Source organism: Delphinus delphis, chromosome X (genome assembly GCF_949987515.2).
Source record: "Delphinus delphis chromosome X, mDelDel1.2, whole genome shotgun sequence".
Classification (NCBI taxonomy): domain Eukaryota; kingdom Metazoa; phylum Chordata; class Mammalia; order Artiodactyla; family Delphinidae; genus Delphinus; species Delphinus delphis.
The window spans coordinates 72,810,806-72,828,349 of record NC_082704.1 but is presented as its reverse complement, the minus strand read 5'-3'; positions in this window follow the sequence as shown (position 1 = coordinate 72,828,349).

Genomic DNA, 17,544 nt, shown 5'->3' with positions numbered 1-17,544 from the left:
AATGTGTCATATAAAGCTTGTGTTTCCTTGTTTAGTTTCATTTTGGATGATCTGTTCATTGGTGAAACTGGGGTTTTAAAGTCCCCTACTATGATTGTGTTTCTGTCGATTTCCCCTTTTATGGCTGTTAGCATTTGCCTTATGTACTGAGGCACTACTATGTTGGTTGCAATAATATTTACAATTTTTATATCTTCTTCATGGATTGATCCCTTAATCATTATGTAGTGTTCTTCTTTGTTTCTTGTAATAGTCCTTATTTTAAAGTCTATTTTGTCTGATATGAGAATTGCTACTCCAACTTTCTTTTGATTTTCATTTGCATGGAGTATCTTTTTCCATCTCCTTTCAGTCTGTATATGGTCCTAGGTCTGATATAGGTCTCTTGTAGACAGCATATATATGGGTCTTGTTTTTGCAACCATTCAGCCAGTCTATGTCTTTTGGATAGAGCAATTAATCCATTTACATTTAAGGTAGTTATCGATATGTGTGTTCCTATTATAATTTTTAATTGTTTTTGGTTTGTTATTGTAGGTCTTTTCCTTCTCTTCTTTTTCCTGCCTAGAGAGTTTTCTTTAGCATTTGTTGTAAAGCTGGTTTGGTGATGCTGAATTCTCTCAACTGTTGCTTGTCTGTAAAGGTTTTAATTTCTCTCTCGAATCTGAATGAGATCCTTGCTGGGTAGAGTAATCTTGGTTGTAGGTTTTTTGCTCTCATCCATTTAAATATTTCCTGCCAGTCCCTTCTGGCTTGCAGAGTTTCTGCTGAAAGATCAGCTGTTAACATTATGGGGATTCACTTGTATGTTATTTGGTGCTTTTCTCTTGCTGTTTTTAATATTCTTTCTTTGTATTTAATTTTTGATAGTTTGATTAATATGTGTCTCAGTGTGTTTCTCCTTGGATCTATCCTGTATGGGACTCTGCCCTTCCTGGACTTAATTGATTATTTCCTTACCCAAGTTAGGGAAGGTTTAACCTATATTCTCTTCAAGTAATTTCTCAGTCCCTTTTTTTTTTCTCTTTCTCTTCTGGGACCCCTATAATTCAAATGTTGGTGCATTTAATCTTGTCCCACAGGTCTCTGAGATTGTCCTCAATTCTTTTCATTCTTTTTTCTTTATTTTACTCTGCAGTATTTATTTCCACTATTTTATCTTCCTACGTCATTTATCCGTTCTTCTGCCTCAGTTATTGTGCTATTGATTCCTTTTAGAGAATTTTTAATTTCATTTATTGTGTTGTTCATCATTGTTTGTTTGCTCTTTAGTTTTCTAGGTCCTTGTTAAATATTTCTTGTAGTTTCTCCACTCATTTTCCATAATTTTGAATCATCTTTACTGTCATTACTCTGAATTCTTTTTCAGGTAGACTGACTATTTACTCTTCATTTGTTTGGTCTGGTGAGTTTTTATCTTGCTACTTCATCTGCTGTGTATTTCTGTCTTCTCATTTTGCTTAACTTACTGTGTTTGAGGTCTCCTTTCGCAGGCTACACGTTCATAGTTCCCATTGGGTTTGTTGTCTTCTCCCTGTGGGTAAGTTTGGTTCAATAGGGTGTGTAGGATTCTTGGTGGAGGAGACTGGTGCCTGTGTTCTGGTGGATAAGGCTGTATCTTTTCTTTCTGGTGGGCAGGACCACTTCTGGTGGTGTGTTTTGCTGTGTCTGTGAACTTATTATGATTTTAGGCAGCCTCTCTGCTAATGTGTGGGGTTGTGCTCCTGTCTTGCTAGTTGTTGGCATAGGGAGTATATCACTGTAGCTTTCTTTTCATTGAGTGGAGCTGGGTCTTTGCGATGTGGTGGAGATCTCTGAGGTGCCATTTGATATTACATTGGGATGGGAGGTCTCTGATGGACCAATCTCCTGTACTTGGCTCTCCTAGATCAGAGACTCAGGCCTGACACCTGGCTTGCATACCAGTACCCTTTCAGCCACACAGCTCAGAAGAAAAGGGTGAGAAAAAAAAGAGAGAAAGAAAAAATATTAAATAAAATAAGGTTATTAAAATAAAAAGTATTAAAAATTATAAAAATTATAATAAAAAAGAACGAGGGAAATAAAGAGAGCAACCAAACCTAAAAACAAATCCAACAGTGATAACAAGCACTAAAAACTGTACTAAAAAAAAAAAAAAGAAAAATTGGAGAGACAGAACCCTAGGACAAATGGTAAAAACAAAGCTATACATAAAAAATCACACAAAGAAACATAAACATACACACTCACAAAAAGACAGAAGGGGAATATATATATATATATATATATAAACTGGAAGTGAGCAACCAAATCAATAAACAAATCTACCAATGATAATAATCTCTAAATACTAAAATACACATAAAACCAGAAACAAATTTCATGCAGAAAGCAAACCCCAAGTTTATATTTGCTCCCAAAGTCCACCACCTCAATTTTGGGATGATTCATTGTCTATTCAGGTATTCCACAGATGCCATGTTCTTCAAATTGATTTTCAGATTTAATCTGCTGCTCATGAGGCTGCTGGGAGAAACTTCCTGTTTTCTTCTTTGTTTACACAGCTCCTGGCATTCAGCTTTGTGTTTGTCTCTGCCTCTGCATGTAGGTCACCTAAGGGCATCTGTTCCCTGCCCAGACAAGAGGAGTTAAAAGAGACGCTGGGGGCTTCCCTGGTGGCGCAGTGGTTGAGAGTCCGCCTGCCGATGCAGGGGACATGGGTTCATGCCCCGGTCCGGGAGGATCCCACTTGCCATGGAGTGGCTAGGCTCGTGCACCATGGCAGCTGAACCTGCATGTCCGGAGCCTGTGCTCCACAATGGGAGAGGTCACAATAGTGAGAGGCCTGTGTACCTCAAAAAAAAAAAAAGAGAGAGACTGATTAGGGGGCTCTGGCTCACTCAGACCAGTGGGAGGGAGGGGTACAGTTTGCTGGATGAACTTGTGGTGTCAGAGGCTCGTGTGACATTTCACCAGCCTGTGGTATGCCGTGTGTTCTTCCAGGGAAGTTGTCCCTGGGTCACTGGACACAAGTAATGGCAGGCTGCATAGGCTCCTTGCAGGGGAAGTGTGGATTGTGACATGTGCTCGCACACAAGATTCTTGGTGGCTGCAGCAGCAGCCTCAGCATCTCATGCCCATCTCTCATATCTGTGCTGATAACCACAGCTCACGCCCTTCTCTGGAGCTCTTTTAGGTGGTGTTCTGGATCCCCTCTCCTCACACACTGTGAAACAATGCTCTCTTGCCTCTTCAGCAGGTCCAGAGATTTTCCCCTGGCTCCTTCCCAGCTAGCTGTGGTGCACTACCCCCCTTCAACCTGTGTTCACACAGTCTACCCCAGTCCTCTCCCTGGGATCTGACCTCCAAAGCCCAAGCCTCAGCTCCCAGCCCCAATCTGCCTCAGCGGATGAGCAGACAAGCATCTCAAGCTGGTGAGTTCTGGCCAGCACGGATCCTCTGGGAGTCTCTCTGCTTTGCCCTCTGCACCCATGTTGCTGGACTCTCCTCTGTGGCTCCAAAGCTTCCCCCCTGCCCACTCCCTATCTCCGCCAGTGAAGGGGCTTCCTAGTACATGAAAACTTTTCCCCCTTCACAACTCCCTCCCAGAGGTGCAGGTCCCATCCCTATTCTTTTGTCTCTGTCTTTCCTTTTTTCTTTTGCCCTACCCATGTACGTGGGGAGTTTCTTGCCTTTTGGGAAGTCTGATGTCTTCTGCCATGGTTCAGTAGGTGTTCTGTAGGAGTTGTTCCTCATTTAGATGTATTTTGGATGTATCTGTGGGGAGGAAGTTGATCTCCACATCTTAGTCCTCCACCAACTTGAAGGCACCTCAACAGTGTTTATTTTAAATCTATGTTGCCTGTTATGAGTATTGCTACTAAAGCTTTCTTTTGGTTTACATTAGCATGGACTATCTTTATCCATCCCTTCACTTTCAGTCTGAATGTGTCCCTAGATCTGAAGTGGGTCTCTTGTAGACTGCTTATTTATGGGTCTTGTTTTTGTATCCATTCAGCCAGCCTATGTCTTTTGGTTGGAGTGTTTAATCCATTTATATTTAAGGTAATTATCAGTATGTATGTTCCAATTGACATTTTCTTAATTGTTTTGGGTTTGTTTTTGTAGGTCTTTTTCCTTCCCTTCCTCTTTTGTTCTCTTCCCTTGTGATTTGATAACTCTCTTTGGTTTGTGTTTTGTTTGCTTTTTCTTTTTTTGTGTGTGTGTGTATCTATTGTAGCATTTTGGTTTGCCATTCCCATGAGGTTATGTTATAGCTGTATATATGTGTACAAGATTGTCTTAAGTTCCTGGTATCTTTCCTGCCTAGAGAAATTCCTTTCACATTTGTTTTAAAGCTGATTTGGTGGTGCTGAATTCATAGTTTTTGCTTGTCTTTAAACTTTTGTTTTTTCCATTAAATCTGAATGACAGCCTTGCTGTGTAGAGTATTCTTGGTTGTAGGTTTTTCCCTTTCATCACTTTAGATGTATTGTGCCACTATCTTCTGGCCTGCAGAGTTTCTGCTGAATATCAGCTGATCACCTTATGGGGATTCCTTTATATGTTATTTGTTGCTTTTCCCTTGTTGCTTTTAATAGTTTTTCTTTGTCTTTAATTTTTGTTAATTTGATTAATATGTGTTTCAATTTTCCTCCTTGGGTTTATCCTTTATGGGACTCTCTGCACTTCCTAGATTGGGTTCCTATTTCCTTTCCCATTTTAAGGAAATTTTTGACTATAATCTCTGCAAATATTTTCTCAAATTCTTCCTCTTTCTCTTCTTCTGGGACCCCTATAATGAGAATGTTATTGGGCTTAATGTTGCCCCAGATATTTCTGAGGCTGTTGTCATTTATTTTCATTCTTTTTTCTATATTCTGTTTTGTGGCAGTGATTTCCACCATTCTATCTTCCAGGTCATATATTCATTCTTCTGCCTCAGTTATTATGCTATTGATTACTTCTAGTGTATTTTTCATTTTAGTTATTTTATTATTCATCTCTGCTCTTTAGTTCTTCTAGTTCTTTGTTAAACATTTCTTGTATCTTCTTTATCTGTGCCTTCATTCTTTTTCTGAGCTTTTTGATAATCTTTACTATCACTACTCTGATTTTTTTTTTCTGGTAGCTTGATTATCTCCTCTGCATTTAGTCTTTCTTATAGGTTTCTATCTTGCTTCTTCATCTGGGACATATTCCTCTGTCATCTCATTTTGTCTAACTTACTGTATTTGTGGCCTCCTTTCCACAGGATGCAGGATTATAGTTCCTCTTGCTTCTGATATCTTCCCCCTGAGGTGTGGTTGGTCCAAGGGCTTGTGCAGGCTTCCTTGTGGGAGGGATTGATACCTGTACTCTGGTGGGCAGAGCTGCATCTTGTCCCACTGGTGGGGAGGGCCATGCCAAGGAGTGTATTTTGGTGTGTCTGTGAACTTAGTATGAGTTTAGGCAGCCTGTCTTCTGAAGAGTGGGTCTTTGTTCCTGTCTTGAAGGTTGCTTCGCCTGAGGCATTCCAGGATTGTAGCCTGCAGGCTGTTGGGTGGGGCTGGGGCTTGGTGCAAAAATGGGGACCTCCAGAAGATTTCTTGTTGGGTACTATTCCCTGGGACCTCTACTACCAGTCCCCTTACCCCCACAGTGACTTACAACCAACCCCCTGCTCCCCAGGAGACCCTCCAAAGCTCCTAGGTAGGTCTAGCCCAGGTTCCTATGAAGGTACTGCTCTGTGCTTCATCCCAGTGCATGTGAGACCTTGTACAGCACCACTTGTTGAAGAGACTATCTTTTCTCCATTGTATATTCTTGCCTCCTTTGTTGTAGCTTAATTAACCATAGTTGCATGAGTTTATTTCTAGGCTGTATATACTGTTCCATTGACCTATATGTCTGTTTTTGTGCTGGAATCATGCTGTTTCAATTACTGTAACTTTATTCTATATTCTGAAGTCTGAAATGTTTATACCTCCTGGTTTGTTTGCTCTTTTTTCTCAATACTTCTTTGGCAATTTGGGTTTTTTTTGTGGTCCTGCATGAATTTTACAATTATTTGTTCTAATTCTGTTAAAATGTCAGGATTAAAATTTCATTAAACCTATAGAGTGTTTTAGGTAATATGGCCATTTAAAAAATATTAATTCTTCCAATCTGGGGTGTAACATCTTATGGAAAACCCCCAACAAATGTTTTGTCAAACTCAATATCATGTTATTTGCAAGTAGTGACAGTTTTACTTCTCAGATTCCAATTTGGATACTTTTTATTTCTTTTTCTTATCTGATTGTTTTAGCTAGGACTTCTAATTCTATGTTAACTAGAAGTGGTGAGAGTGAACATACTTGTCTTGTTCCTGATTTTAGAGGAAAACCTCAGCTTTCTACAATGGAGTATGATGTAAGCTCTGAGTTTGTCATCAATGGCCTTTAATATATTGAGATATGCTCCATCTATACCAACTTTGATGAGAATATTTATCATGAGTTGATGTAGAATTTCATCAAATAATTTTACTCTGTCTATTGATGTAATCATGTAATTTTCATTCTTACTTTTGTTAATATTGTGTATCACATTGCTTGATTTGCAGATATTGAACAATTGTTCTAACCCTGGACCTGGAATAAATTCCACTTGATCATAGTGTATGATCATTTTTATATATCTTTGTATTAGGTTTACTAATATTTTGTTGAGGATATTTGCATTTATATACATCAGATATATTGGTCTCTAATTTTCTTTTTCTTTCTTTCTTTCTTTTTTCTTTTTTTTGTAGTACCTAGGTCTGGTTTTGGTATCAAGGTAATTGTGGCCTCATAGAAGAAAATTTGGGAATATTACTTCCTGTTCAATTTTTTGAAATAGTTTGAGAAGGACAAGTAGCTCTTCTTTATGTTTGGTATAATTCCCCTGTGAAGCTTCATTTGCTGGGAGATTTGATTACTAATTCATTTCACTACTAGTGATAAATCTGTTCATATTGTCTATTTATTCCTGATTCAGTCTTGGAAGATTTTATGTTTCTAGAAATTCATCCATTTCTTCAAAGTTGTCGAATTTCTTGACATATGACTGTAGTATTCTCTTATGATCTTTCTGAATTTCTGTGATATTGCTTCTAATTTCTCCTCATTCATTTCTTATTTTGTTTATTTGGTACTTTCTCTTTTTTTAAATGACTGTGGCTAAAATCTTATTAATTTTGTTTATCTTTTCAAAAAGACAGCTCTTGGTTTATTGATTTTTTTTGTTCTTTTGGTCTCCATTTTATTTATTTTACTCGATCTTCCCTCTTAGAACTCTTTTATCTGTGTCACATAGATAGTGGAAACTTGTATTTTAATTTTCTTTGTCTTGAGATATTTTCTGATTTCCTCTTTGATTTTTTCATTGATCCATTTGTATTTTAGTAGCATGATTTTTAGCCTCGATATGTTTGCTTCTTTGTTTTTCCCATTTGTCTTCCTGTAATAGATTTCCAATTTTACACAATTGTGGTCATAAAATATGCTTGATAGAATTTCTATCCTCATAAACTTTTTGAGACTTGTTTTGTAGTCTAGGATGTGATCTATTCTTGGGAATGTACCATGTGCACCTGAAAATAATGCATATTCTGCTGTTTGGGGGTGAAAAGTCCAGGCGATGTCTAATTCAGTGAATCTGGTCTAATGTTTCATTTAAAACCAATTTTTCAGTATTCGTTATCTGTTTAGAAGATATATCCATTGATGTAAGTCCATTACAGTATTGTATTACTGTCAATGTCTCCCTTTATCTCTGTTGATACTTGCTATATGGATTGAGGTGCCCCTGTATTGGGTGTGTATATGTTAACAAGTGTAAGATACTCCTCTTGTATTTACATCTTTATCATTATATAATTCCCTTTTCTGTCTTTTCTGGTAGAATATTTTTTAAGTAAGCTTATTTTATTTTATTATTTTTATTGGAGTATAATTGCTTTACAATGGTGTGCTAGCCTCCACTTCACAACAAAATGAATCAGTCACATATACACACATGTTCCTACATCTTCTCCTGCCCACATCTCCCTCCTTCCCACCCTCCACATCCCACCCCTCCAGGTGGCAACAAAGCACTGGGCTGATCTCCCTGTGCTATGCAGGGCCTCCCACTAGCTATGTACCTTATGTTGGTAGTGTATATATGTCCATGACTCTCTATCGCTTTGTCACAGCTTACCCTTCCCCTTCCCCATATCCTCAAGTCCATTCTCTAGTAAGTCTGTGTCTTTATTCCTGTTTTACCCCTAGGTTCTTCGTGACATTATATTTTCTAAAATTCCATATATATGTGTTAGCATACGGTATTTGTCTCTCTCTTTCTGACTTACTTCACTCTGTATGACAGACTCTAGGGCTATCCACCTCATTACAAATAGCTCAATTTCATTTCTTTTTATGGCTGAGTAATATTCCATTGTATATATGTGCCACATCTTCTTTATCCATTCATCCAATGTTGGACTTAGGTTGTTTCCATCTCTGGGCTATTGTAAATAGAGCTGCAATGAACAATTTGGTACATGACCATTTTTGAATTATGGTTTTCTTAGGATATATTCCCAGTAGTGGGATTGCTGGGTCATATGGTAGTTCTACTTGTAGTTTTTTAAGGAACTTCCATACTGTTCTCCACAGTGGCTGTATCAATTTATATTCCCACCAACAGTGCAAGAGGGTTCCCTTTTCTCCACACCCTCTCCAGCATTTATTGTTTCTAGACATTTTGATGATGGCCATTCTGACTGGTGTGAGATGATATCTCATTGTACTTTTGATTTGCATTTCTCTAATGATTAGTGATGTTGAGCATCCTTTCATGTGTTTGTTGACAGTCTGTATATATTCTTTGGAGAAATGTCTATTTAGGTCTTCTGCCCATTTTTGGATTGTGTTGTTTATTTTTTTGTTATTAAGCTGCATGAGCTGCTTATAAATTTTGGAGATTAATCCTTTGTCAGTTGCTTCATTTGCAAATATTTTCTCCCATTCTGAGGGTTGTCATTAGGTCTTGTTTATGGTTTCCTTTGCTATGCAAAAGCTTTGAAGTTTCATTAGGTCCCATTTGTTTATTTTTGTTTTTATTTCCATTTGTCTAGGAGGTGGGTCAAAAAGGACCTTGCTGTGATTTATGTCATAGAGTGTTCTGCCTATGTTTTCCTCTAAGAGTTTGACAGTGTCTGGCCTTATGTTTAGCTCTTTATTTGATTTTGAGTTTATTTTTGTGTATGGTGTTAGGGAGTGTTCTAATTTCATTCTTTTAAATGTAGCTGTCCAGTTTTCCCAGCACCACTTATTGAAGACGCTGTCCTTTCTCCACTGTACATTCCTGCCTCCTTTATCAAAGATAAGGTGACCGTATGTGCATGGGTTTATCTCTGGGCTTTCATTCCTGTTCCATTGATCTATATTTCTGTTTTTGTTCCAGTACAATACTGTCTTGATTACTGTAGCTTCATAGTATACTCTGAAGTCAGGGAGCCTGATTCCTCCAGCTCCTTTTATCATTCTCAAGATTGCTTCACTATTCGGGGTCTTTTGTGTTTCCATACAAATTGTGAAATTTTTTGTTCTAGTTCTGTGAAAAATGCCAGTGGTAGTTTGATAGGGATTGCACTGAATCTATAGATTGCTTTGGGTAATAGAGTCATTTTCACAATGTTGATTCTTCCAATCCAAGAACATGGTATATCTCTCCATCTATTTGTATCATCTTTAATTTCTTTCATCAGTGTCTTATAATTGTCTGCATACAGGTCTTCTGTCTCCTTAGGTAGGTTTAATCCTGGATATTTTATTCTTTTTCTTGCAATAGTAAATGGAAGTGTTTTCTTGATTTCACTTTCAGATTGTTCATCATTAGTGTATAGGAATGCGAGAGATTTCTGTGCATTAATTTTGTATCCTTCTACTTTACCAAATTCACTGATTACCTCTAGTAGTTTTCTGGTAGCATGTTTAGGATTCTCTATGTATAGTATCATGTCATCTGTAAATAGTGACAGTTTTACTTCTTCTTTTCTGATTTGGATTCCTTTTATTTCCTTTTCTTCTCTGATTGCTGTGGCCAAAACTTCCAAAACTATGTTGAATAATAGTGGTGAGAGTGGGCAACTTTGTCTTGTTCCTGATCTTAGTGTAAATGCTTTCAGTTTTTCACCATTGAGGACGATGTTGGCTGTGGGTTTGTCATATATGGCCTTTATTATGTTGAGGAAAGTTCCCTCTATGCCTACTATCTGCAGGGTTTTTATCATAAATGGGTGTTGAATTTTGTCAAAAGCTTTCACTGCATCTATTGAGATGATTTTATGGTTTGTCTCCTTAATTTGTTAATATGGTGTATCACGATGATTGATTTGCATATATTGAACAATCCTTGCATTCCTGGAATAAACCCCACTTGATCATGGTGTATGATCCTTTTAATGTGCTGTTCGATTCTGCTTGCTAGTATTTTGTTGAGGATTTTTGCATCTATGTTCAACAGTGATATTGGCATGTAGTTTTCTTTCTTTGTGACATCCTTGTCTGTTTTTGGTATCAGGGTGATGGTGGCCTCGTAGAATGAGTTGGGGAGTGTTCCTCCCTCTGCTATATTTTGGAAGAGTTTGAGAAGGATAGGTGTTAGCTCTTCCCTAAATGTTTGATAGATTCGCCTGTGAAGCCATCTGGTCCTGGGCTTTTGTTTGTTGGAAGAATTTTACTCACAGTTTCACATTCAGTGCTTGTGATTGGTCTGTTCATATTTTCTATTTTTTCCTGATTCAGTCTTGGCAGTTGTGCATTTCTAAGAATTTGTCCATTTCTTCCAGGTTGTCTATTTTATTGGCATAGGGCTGCTTGTAGCAATCTCTCATGATCTTTTGTATTTCTGCAGTTTCAGTTGTTACTTCTCCTTTTTCATTTCTAATTCTATTGATTTGAGTCTTCTCCCTTTTTTTCTTGATGAGTCTGGCTAATGGTTTATCAGTTTTGTTTATCTTCTCAAAGAACCAGCTTTTAGTTTTATTGATCTTTGCTATCATTTCCTTCATTTCTTTTTCATTTATTTCTGATCTGATTTTTATGATTTCTTTCCTTCTGCTACCTTTGGGTTTTTTTTTTGTTATTCTTTCTCTAATTGCTTTAAGTGCAAGGTTAGGTTGTTTATTCGAGATGTTTCCTGTTTCTTAAGGTTGGATTGTATTGCTATAAACTTCCCTCTTAGAACTGCTTTTGCTGCATCCCATAGATTTTGGGTTATCATGTCTCCATTGTCATTTGTTTCTAGGTATTTTTTGGTTTCCTCTTTGATTTCTTCAGTGGTCACTTCGTTAATGAGTAGTGTATTGTTTATCCTCCATGTGGTTGTATTTTTTACACATCTTTTCCTATAATTTATATCTAGTGTCATAGCGTAGTGGTCGGAAAAGATACTTGATACAATTTCAATTTTCTTAAATTTACCAAGGGTTGAATTTTGCCACAAGGTATGATCTATCCTGGAGAATGTTCCATGAGCACTAGAGAAAAATGTGTATTCTGTTAGTTTTGGATGGAATGTCCTATAAATATCAATTAAGTCCATCTTGTTTAATGTATCGTTTAACGCTTGGGTTTCCTTATTTATTTTCATTTTGGATGATCTGTCCATGGGTTAAAGTGGGGTGTTAAAGTCCCTTACTATGAATGTGTTACTGTTGATTTCCCCTTTTATGGCTGTTAGTATTTGCCTTATGTATTGAGGTGCTCCTTTGTTGGGTGCATAAATATTTACAATTGTTATATCTTCTTCTTGGATCGATCCCTTGATCATTATGTAGTGTCCTTCTTTGTCTCTTCTGATAGTCTTTATTTTAAAGTCGACTTTGTCTGATAAGAGAATTGCTACTCCAGCTTTCTTTTGGTTTCTATTTGTATGAAATATCTTTTTCCATCCCCTTACTTTCAATATGTATGTGTCTCTAGGTCTGAAGTTGGTCTCTTGTAGACAGCATATATATGGGTCTTGTTTTTGTATCCATTCAGCCAATCTGTGTCTTTTGGTGGGAGTATTTAGTCCATTTACCTTTAAGGTTATTATCAATATGTATGTTCCTATTCTCATTTTCTTAATTATTTTGGGTTCGTTATTGTAGGTCTTTTCCTTCTCTTGTGTTTCTTGTCTAGAGAAGTTCCGTTAGCAGTTGTTGGAAAGCTAGTTTGGTGGTGCTGAACTCTCTCAGCTTTTGGTTGTCTGTGAAGGTTTTAATTTCTCCATCAAATCTGAATGAGATCCTTGCTGGGTAGAGTAATCTTGGTTGTAGTTTTTTCTCCTTCATCACTTTAAGTATGTCCTGCCAGTCCCTTCTGGCTTGCAGAGTTTCTGCTGAAAGATCAGCTGTTAACCTTATGGGGATTCCCTTGTGTGTTATTTGTTGTTTACCCATTGCTGCTCTTAATATGTTTTCTTTGTATTTAATTTTTGACAGTTTGATTAATATGTGTCTTGGTGTATTTCTCCTTGGATTTATCCTCTATGGGACTCTCTGTGCTTCCTGGACTTGATTAACTATTTCCTTTCCCATATTAGGGAAGTTTTCAACTGTAATCTCTTCTAATATTTTCTCAGTCCCTTTCTTTTTCTCTTCTTCTTCTGGAAACCCTATAATTCGAATGTTGGTGTGTTTAATATTGTCCCAGATGTGTCTGAGACTGTCCTCAGTTCTTTTCATTCTTTTTCCTTTATTCTGCTCTGCATTATTTATTTCCAGTATTTTATCTTCCATGTCACTTATCCATTCTTCTGCCTCAGTTATTCTGCTATTGATCCCATCTAGAGTATTTTTCATTTCATTTATTGTGTTGTTCATCATTGTTTGTTTCATCTTTAGTTCTTCTAGGTCCTTGCTAAATGTTTCTTGCATTTTGTCTATTCTATTTCCAAGACTTTGGATCATCTTTACTATCATTCTGAATTCTTTTTTAGGTAGACTGCCTATTTCCTCTCATTTGTTAGGTCTGGTGGGTTTTTGTCTTTCTCCTTCATCTGCTGTGTGTTTTTCTGTCTTCTCATTTTGCTTATCTTACTGTGTTTGGGGTCTCCTTTTTGCAGGCTGCAGGTTCATAGTTCCTGTTGTTTTTCGTGTCTGTCCCCAGTTGCTAAGGGTCGTTCAGTGGGCTTTGTCAGCTTCCTGGTGGAGGGGACTAGTGCCTGTGTTCTGGTGGATGAGGCTGGATCTTGTCTTTCTGGTGGGCATGTCCACATCTGGTGGTGTGTTTTGGGGTGTCTGTTGACTTAGTATGATTTTGTGCAGCCTCTCTGCTAATGGGTGGGGTTGTGTTGCTGTCTTGCTAGTTGTTTGGTATAGGATGTCCAGCACTGTAGCTTGCTGGTCATTGAGTGAAGCTGGGTGCTGGTGCTGAGATTGAGATCTCTGGGAGATTTTCGCCATTTGATATTATGTGCAGCTGGGAGGCCTCTTGTGGACCAGTGTCCTGAAGTTGGCTCTCCCACCTCAGTGGCACAGGATTAACTCCTTGCTGCAGCACCAAGAGCCTTTGATCCACACGGCTCAGAAGAAAAGGGAGAAAAGGGAGAAAGAAAGAATTAGTAGAAGTAGAAAGAAAGCAAGAAAGAAAGATAGGAGGGAAGGAGGGAGGGAGGGTAAGAGGGAGGAAGGAAGGAACGTTGGAGGGAAGGAAGAAAAAAGAAAGAAATATGATAAAGTAAAATAAAATAAAGTAAGATAAAATATAATAAATTATTAAAATTATAAAAAATATATTATTAAGAGAAAAAAAACAAAAAAACGGATGGATAGAACCCTGGAACAAATGGTTTAAGCAAAGCTATACAGACAAAATCTCACACAGAAGCATACACATACACAGTCACAAAAAGAGGAAAAGGGGAAAAAATCTTAAATCTTCCTCTCAAAGTCCACCTCCTCAATTTGGATGATTTGTTGTCTAAAGGAGGGAAGGAAGGAAAGAAAGAATGAAGATAAAGTAAAATAAAATAAAGTTATTAAAATAAAATGTAATTATTAAGAAAAAAAATTTAAAACAAACAAACAAACAAACAAAAAACGGATGGATAGAACCCTAGGACAAATGGTGGAAGTAAAGCTATACAGACAAAATCTCACAGAGAACCTTACACATACACACTCCCAAGAAAAGGAAAAGGGGAAGAAATAATAAATCTTGCTCTCAAAGTCCACCTCCTTAATTTGGGATGATTCCTTGTCTATTCATGTATTCGACAGCTGCAGGGTACATCAAGTTGATTGTGGAGCTTTAATCCGCTGCTTCTGAGGCTGCTGGGAGAGATTTCCCTTTCTCTTCTTTGTTCTCACAGCTTCCAGGGGCTCAGCTTTGGATTTGGCCCCACCTGTGCATGTAGGTTGCCGGAGGGCGTCTGTTCCTTGCTCAGACAGGACGGGGTTAAAGGAGCCGCTGATTCGGAGGCTCTGGCTCACTCAGGCCGAAGGTAGGGAGGGTCACGGAGTGCAGGGCAAGCCTGTGACGGCAGAGGCTGGCATGACATTCCACCAGGCTGAGGCGCGCCATGCATTCTCCCGGGGGAGTTGTCCCTGGATCACGGGACCCTGTCAGTGGAGGGCTGCACAGTCTCCCTAGAAGGGGTGTGTGGGTAGTGACCTGTGCTCACACACAGGTTTCTTGGTGGTGGCAGCAGCAGCCTTAGCATCTCATGTCTGTCTCTGGGGTCTGCGCTTTTAGCCGCAGCTCGCGCCCGTCTCTGGAGCTCCTTTAAGCAGCATTCTTAATCCCCTCTCCTCACACACCAGTAAACAAAGAGGGAAGAAAAAGTCTGTTGCCTCTTCGGTAGGTCCAGACTTTTCCCCGGACTCCCACCCGGCCAGCCGTGGCACACTAACCCCCTTCAGGCTGTGTTCAGGCTGCCAACTGCAGTCCTCTCCCTGTGCTCTGACTGAAGCCCGAGCCTCAGCTCCCAGCCCCACCCACTCTGGCGGGGGAGCAGACAAGCCTCTCGGGCTGGTGAGTGCCAGTCAGCACCGATCCTCTGTGTGGGAATCTCTCCACTTTGCCCCCCACACCCCTATTGCTGTGCTCTCCTCTGTGGCTCTGAAGCTCCCCTCCTCTGCTACCTGCAGTCTCCGCTCGCAAAGGGGCTTCCTAGTGTGTGGAAACCTTTCCTCCTTCACAGCTCCCTCCCACTGGTGCAGGTCCTGTCCCAATCTTTTTGTCTCTGTTTATTCTTTTTTCTTTTGCCCTTCCCAGGTACGTGGGGGTTTCTTGCCTTTTGGGAGGTCCGAGGTCTTCTGCCAGTGTTCAGTAGGTGTTCTGTAGGAGTTGTTCCACTTGTAGATGTATTTCTGGTGTATCTGTGGCGAGGAAGGTGATCTCCACGTCTTACTCTTCTGCCATCTTCCTGGAAGTATTATTTTAATTTATTTCATTTATTTTGGCCATGCTGTGCACCTTGTGGGATCTGAGTTTCAGAACCAGAGATCAAACGTGACAGAATGCTAGCTACTGGACTTCCAGGGAACTCCCTAGACATTGTTTCAAAGTCTGCTTTGAGCGCTTCCCTGGTGACGCAGTGGTTGAGAGTCCGCCTGCCGATGCAGGGGACACAGGTTTGTGCCCCGGTCCGGGAAGATCGCACATGCTGCAGAGTGGCTGGGCCCATGAGCCATGGCCGCTGATCCTGCAGGTCTGGAGCCTGTGCTCTGCAACGGGAGAGGCCAGAACAGTGAGAGGCCCGTGTACTGCAAAAAAAAAAAAAAAAAAAAAAAAAGGAGAAGACTCAAATCAATAGAATTAGAAGTGAAAAAGGAGAAGAAACAACTGACACTGAAGAAATACAAAAGATCATGACAGATTACTGCAAGCAACTATATTCCAAAAAAAAGACAACCTGGAAGAAATGGACAAGCTCTTAGAAATGCACAACCTTCCAAGACTGAACCAGGAAGAAATAGAAAATATGAACAGACAAATCACAAGCACTGAAATAGAACTGTGATTAAAAATCTTCCAACAGGGGCTTCCCTGGCGGTGCAGTGGTTGAGAGTCCACGTGCCAATGCAGGAGATATCGGTTTGTGCCCTTGTACGGGAAGATCCCACATGCCGTGGAGTGGCTGGGCCCATGAGCCATGGCCACTGAGCGTGTGCATCCAGAGCCTGTGCTCCACAATGGGAGAGGCCACTACAGTGAGAGGCCTGTGTACAGCAAAAATAAACACAAAAATCTTCCAAAAAACAAAATACCAGGACCAGATGGTTTCACAGGCGAATTCTATCAAACACTTAGAGAAGAGCTAACACTTATTCTTCTCAAACTCTTCCAAAATATAGCAGATGGAGGAACACTCCTAAACTCATTCTATGAGACCACCATCACCCTGATACCAAAACCAGACAAAGGTTAACAAAAAAAGAAAACTACGGACCAATAACTGATGAACATATATGCAAATATCCTCAACAAAATACTAGCAAACAGAATCCAACAGCACATTAAAAGGATCATACACCATGATCAAGTGGGGTTTACCCCAGGAATGCGAGGATTCTTCAATATATGCAAATCAATCAATGTGATACACCATATTAACAAATTGAAGGAGAGAAAACATATGATCATCTCAATAGATGCAGAAAAAGCTTGTGAGAAGATTCTACACCCATTTATGATGAAAACCTTCCAGAAAGTAGGCGTTGAGGGAACTTACCTCAACATAGGAAAGGCCATATATGACATACTCACAGGCAACATCGTTCTCAATGGTGAAAAACTGAAACCATTTCCACTAAGATCAGAAACAAGACAAGGTGCTCACTATCATCACTATTATCCAACATAGTTTTGGAAATTATAGCCACAGCAATCAGAGAAGAAAAAGAAATAAAAGGAATCCATATTGGAAAAGAAGAAGTAAAGCTGTCACTGTTTCTCGATGACATGATCCTATACATAAAGAATCCTAAAGATGCCACAAGAAAACTACTAGAACAAATCAATGAATTTGGTAAAGTTGCAGGATACAAAATTAATGCACAGAAATCTCTTGCATTCCTATACACTAATGATGAAAAATCTGAAAGTGAAATTAAGAAAACACTCCCATTTACCATTGCCAAAAAAAGAATAATATACCTAGAAATAAACCTACCTAAGAGACAAAAGAGCTGTATGCAGACAATTATAAGACACTGATGAAAGAAATTATAGAAGATACAAATAGATGGAGAGATACACCATGTTCTTGGATTGGAAGAATCAACATTGGGAAAATGACTCTACTACCCAAAGCAATCTACAAATTTAATGCAATCCCTATCAAACTACCAATGGCATTTTTCACAGAACTAGAACAAAAAATTTTACAATTTGTATGGAAACACAAAAGAGCCTGAATAGCCAAAGCAATCTTTTTTTTCTTTTTATTGTATTTCACTTTATTTATTTATTTTTTAACATCTTTATTGGGGTATAATTGCTTTACAATGGTGTGTTAGTTTCTGCTTTATAACAAAGTGAATCAGTTATACATATACATATGTTCCCATATCTCTTCCCT